The following is a 6,000-nucleotide window of genomic DNA, read 5'->3' on the forward strand; positions in this document are numbered from 1 at the left end:
TGAAATTTGTAGGAGATTAGTGCATGAAACCTAATAAAAACTGAATGAAACTTCCCTGTAAAGGGAAACCTATACGGGTAAATAGTGAGGCAGGTTGGCTGGGACAAGAGTTTTATTTTTATATACAGCCTCTTAGCCTTTGAAAGACCATTGATGAGAGAAACTATTAATTATGCTTCTTCTCCTTGGGACTTAAAAATGATAATTTTGACTATATACAATACAGATTCTACTGGAGTCTTTGCAGGTTTGTTCTCTCCCTCTACTAATTTTTATACATGCCTTCTTCCTCTTCTCAGATGACAAAGGCATTCATATTGCCTTCCATTAATGTTAAGTAGCCTGAGAAAATCTGCTGCAAAGGCAATTGGTTAATTCCTAATAGCAGTTTATGAGTGTTCATTCTGGATTCATTGTCTGGGGCAACAACAAATGAGTTATTTATAACCGTAACTTGGTTCTGACAAAGGTTTGCTTTTTAGCAGTCACGTACTTCCTGTAGTCTTTAAACTTGTGATTGCCGTTAACCCAAACAAGCACACCTCCCAAGGCTTGAAATACAAATAAGTTCTCTCAAATTGCAAGTTTATTCTAATTTAGATACCCTATAAAATTAAAATACAGACTTTATGCAGAGAGAACATTTTATAACTAACACAAATCCATGTATTTATTTCAAATCTAGGAATGGTTTCCAAATTAATTTACATTCTCTATCAAATATAGTCTTGAGACATAATTCTAGATATCAAAGTAGACCTCCATAATTCATAACTCAATATATTTTGTGGGAATATATGGTTTCATAAAGTTTAATAAAAATATCATAAGTTGAATTGTGATTTCAACTTTTAAGATTAGTTTTATTCACGTATGAATCATTTTTCAAAATTTTTGAGATTTACATTATTATCACATTTTAAGACAGAATGATCCAGCCTGATCACTTCCTTTATAACAGATTTTAGAAGATAAACTATCCAATTTAGCAATCAGAAGTGGGATAATATACTAACAAAAAAAACTTATCAATTGTCTCTAAACATAATATTTGATAGAAATTTAATATTCTTCTTGCATTGGTATTCCCATTGCTACCTATTATCGCTTCTAAATTCTCCATCTATTTAATTATACAATTTTTGACTTGTATATTATTTAGATGTATGCTTTGTTTATTCTTTGTTAAAGAAAAAAGAAAATATACCCTTTTCCCCTGTATTAGTTTTTCCTTTTCAAACTACAGAGCATATATTCCATGGTAAGGACTTTAAGTATGCTTTGAAATAAATGGACTAAACACATGTCTTGGGTTAGGGTGAATGGAGCCCCTTTTTTTGAGTGGCCAGATACTACTTTTTGATGCATTTTGTCTTGTGTTTTTATCTTGGTTTTCTGGTATATATTCAGAATCACTCAAAATTGATTTGGGTGGTACCTAAATTTAATAAAATAAATAATAAATGGAACAACTTATGCCTTGCAGTGATATATTTAACACCAGCAGGCAAATTCTGCCTATGCCAGTTCCTTGAAAGGTGGGCAAAAGTGCCAAATTTAGTCTAAACATCTGGCTGACTATCATAATAATCTCTTTGTAAGTTTATAGTTATTATCTAGACCAAAAGTTTAAAATCCTAATCTTAATACACACAAATTTCGATGTTTTTTCCAAATTTTAAAATATAGATAATAAGTATTTAATTTAAAATCTGTTGTATTATTGAAGTGTGGATGGAAACTGAAATGTGCTCCATTTACTCCTCTGATGCTGGAAGTTTCTTTATACATGTTTTTGTCTATGCACATGGGCAAACACGTATACTAAATTAATATATTTTATACTCATAGAAAAACTTAAAAGTATTTTTATTTTCAGCAACATAGTTATTGGAATTAGTCACCGTTTAATGTTGTTCTTCCAAGTGCTGATTAAGGACAATTTCAAATGACTATAGTATATCAAATCAGCATAGTTTCATGTACTTTTCTCCCAACCATGTTCCACAATTAACAACTGCATAAAAGATACAGGTAGTATTGCAGTCCTATAAATCAAGGGTCCCCAACCTTTTGGACCTCAGGGACCACCAAGTTCATAATTTTAAATCCCGCAGACCACTGGGTGGGGGGGAGTCTCAGCCGTCTTTAAATGGTGCACCATTATTATTTTTTGCACAAGATAACCAAGGCAATGCAGCAAAGAAAGCAAAGCTAACAAATCTCAGTTCTCCCACTTTATGCTAAGTTTCTTTTAAGAATTTATAACATAACATAATAACAGAGTTGGAAGGGACCTTGGAGGCCTTTTAGTCCAACCCCCTGCCCAGGCAGGAAACCCTACACCATTTCAGACAAATGGCTATCCAACATTTTCTTAAAAATTTCCAGTGTTGGAGCATTCACAACTTCTGCAGGCAAGTTGTTCCACTTATTGATTGTTCTAACTGTCAGGAAATTTCTCCTTAGTTCTAAGTTGCTTCTCTCCTTGATTAGTTTCCACCCATTGCTTCTTGTCCTGCCTTCAGGTGCTTTGGAGAATAGCTTGACTCCCTCTTCTTTGTGGCAGCCCCTGAGATATTGGAACACTGCTATCATGTTTCCCCTAGTCCTTCTTTTCATTAAACTAGACATACCCAGTTCCTGCAACCATTCTTCATATGTTTTAGTCTCCAGTCCCCTAATCATCTTTGCTGCTCTTCTCTGCACTCTTTCTAGAGTCTCAATATCTTTTTTACATCGTGGCGACCAAAACTGAATGCAGTATTCCAAGTGTGGCCTTACCAAGGCATTATTAACACTTCACGTAATCTTGATTCTATCCCTCTGTTTATGCAGCCCAGAACTGTGTTGGCTTTTTTGGCAGCTGTTGGACATTGCTGGCTCATATCTAAATGGTTGTCCACTAGGACTCCCAGATCCCTGTCACAGTTACTATTATTGAGCAAGGTACCACATATACGGTACCTGTGCATTTTTTTTTTGCCTAAACGTAGAACCTTACTTTTTTCACTGTTGAATTTCATTTTGTTAGATAGCGCCCAATGTTCAAGTCTGTCAAGATCCTTCTGTATCTTGAGCCTATCTTCTGGAGTGTTGGCTATTCCTGCCAGCTTGGTGTCGTCTGCAAATTTGATGAGTTCCCCATCTATCCACTTGTCCAAGTCATTGATGAAGATGTTGAAAAGTATTGGGCCTAAAACAGAGCCTTGGGGTACTCTACTGCATACTTCCCTCCATGTGGATGTAGTTCCATTGAGGACCACATGTTGAGTGCGGTTGATCAGCCACTCGTCAGTTATGAATCCATCTGGTGGTGATGCTGTTTAACCCACATTTTTCTACTTTATCTAGTAGTAGGTTATGGTCTACTTTATCAAATGCTTTACTGAAGTCCAAGTAAATGATATCGACAGCATTCTTCTGGTCCACTAATTTTGTCATTTTGTCAAAGAATGCAGTGAGATTAGTCTGGCATGATCTGTTTTTGACAAACCCATGTTGGCTTTTGGTTATTACTTATTATACTCTTATACTACTTATTATACTCATTCCCATATTAAATGCATAGGCATATTCGTACCTGGGATTTATCCATCAATCCAATACAAAGAGAACTCTTTAAAGCCTGGTGTTTCTAAATTTTTTTTTTAAATCACACAGGCAAAAAAAAAAAAAGCAGGTTGGAAGCAAATGGAGGACTTGAGAAAGTAATGGTTGGGGAGGGGGTGGAAATCAATGAGAAAATGGGAAATGTCAGAAAGGGATGGCTGATGTAATTATTTTTTAAAAATCACAATCAAAGGGGATTTGAGCAGCTAACGCTGGAAAAGTGAACTTTGGAAAGTGCCAGCTGGGTACAAAAAGAGGAAGGGTCTCTTTCCCCCCCCAGAAAGAGACGCAGGGAAAAGGGAAAGAGCCAGGTGGGAGAAAAGTCTTTGTGCAGAAGTCAGGCAAAGTTTCTCTACTACCAGGTTTCCTCCTCCTCCTCCTCCTCCTGGAACCACTGCTGCTCTTCTTCCTTTTCTTCTCGTCCATAGCCACCCAACCAGGGGTGGGTTCTAAATTTTTTTACTACTGGTTCTGTGGGTGTGGCTGGGGGGGGGTAGATGACTGAGTGGCAGTGGCCAACTTGACATCACTCACACACTCAGTCAGATGACACCCCCCACCAAGCCATGCCCATCGAAACAGTGGTGAAAATTTTTGGAACTTTTTGACACTTTTTTTTTGACACTCCGGCCCCATATCCAGGGTGGGTGGCAGTGGTCATTTCAGCTTTCCCTCCGTCACTCTTCCTGGCCAAAAAAGCACTCCTTCTCGCCTCTGATGGGCTTTCTCCATGGTTGCAGCCAGAGTGGGCAGGCCAGGGGCGATGGCAACAGCAGAGTCTGGCACTTGGGGCTCAGCTGCAGCCCAGATAAGACAAGGAACTACGGGTAGCCTCCTGCGCGTTACACCCCCCTCCCAGCCTTCGCCCATGCCTCTGCGCAGTTTTTGGGTGCCCAGCTTACTGGGCTGCCCCGTCCCTGTCACGGCTCCAACGGCAGCAGCTTTGGGAGACGCTGGCAGCACGGAGGCGCAGACGAAGGCTAAGGGGGTGCAACATACAGGAGGCTCCCTGCAATTCCTCGGCTTGTCTGGGCTGCAGCTGAATCCTCTGCCCTGAGCCGGTGGACGGAGGCACCCCTCCCCAGCCAGATCTTTCCGGCTTTGACTTGGAGGAAAGTGCAGGTCATGGCTACATTTTGTTGTGCTGCATGAGCGAAGAGGAAGAAACAGCCAGTGGAGAGCACAGAGCTGCTCCAGTCCACGTGTTCTCAGATCAGCATCTGTTTCTCTCCTTTGTTGCTCTTTATGGGAAAGCGTTTGGCGCAGCACAGTGAAATTTAACAGCCATGAGTCATGCTTTCTCCTAAGCGCTGTGGGCAGCAGAGGGAAACAGGAGCTTTTCTCTGCACAGAGTTTTTGGATGACTTGGAGGAAACTTTTGAAACCCACCACTGTACTGCTTGTACATATACAATGGAAAAGATCGTTCCTGACATACAAGAGTCCAAAGATTGGGGTGCCTTCAGCCCACACTGACACTTTCAACCAGGGCATGGGGAATGGGCCCCAGCATATCCTGTAGGAAGAAAATGTGGCAAAGGAAATCTTGGAGTCTGGCTATGGCTATAGGCCTATATCCCTAATGCCTATATCCCTAGTATATAGTATACTATAGTAGACAGCAGCTCCGACCATGCTTTGCTCGCACAAGCACAAAGCCGAAAGCACCAGCCTGAAGATGATGACTGAGACCTCGTCGAAACGTTGCCAAGATACTCTCAACCTTACATGGGAAAAGACCCAAATATGCCAAGACCTAAATATATATATAATAGTATAGTATAGTATAGTATAGTATAGTATAGTATAGTATTGGAGGGGTTTGAAATGGCTAATGTTGCAGCTGCGGTCTGGCTTCTGGTCCTGGCTTCTGGAAACCCCAAAGACAAAATTGAGTTAGAAAATCAAGGAGTATATGAAATCCCATGCACTGCCTGCCCCACCACATACATTGGACAAACCAACAGAAGAATAAGTGCACACATTGAAGAACACAAGAACTCAGTCAAAAAAGAGGAACCAACTTCTTCCCTGATCCAACACCTTAAAGCCACAGGACACGATATTGACTTTAAAAAGACCAGAACTATTGCCAAAACTGAACACTTTAACAACAGAATAATCAGAGAAGCCATCGAGATAGAAAAACGCACACACAGCATGAACAAACGAGATGATACCTCCCGCCTACCAGCCATTTGGAAACCTGCCCTTATTGACAAACGAGTCCCTAACACGAGGAATGACACCAGACCCACACTCACGAGGTCCACATAGGATGTCACCACCACACATCCACCCAGAAAGCAGACCCAAACCCACACTGATCATGAAGCACGACCAAGGATCAGAAGCCAGACTGCAGCTACAACATTAGCCATTTCAAAC

The sequence above is a fragment of the Ahaetulla prasina genome, chromosome 5 (assembly GCF_028640845.1).
Source record: "Ahaetulla prasina isolate Xishuangbanna chromosome 5, ASM2864084v1, whole genome shotgun sequence".
NCBI lineage: Eukaryota > Metazoa > Chordata > Lepidosauria > Squamata > Colubridae > Ahaetulla > Ahaetulla prasina.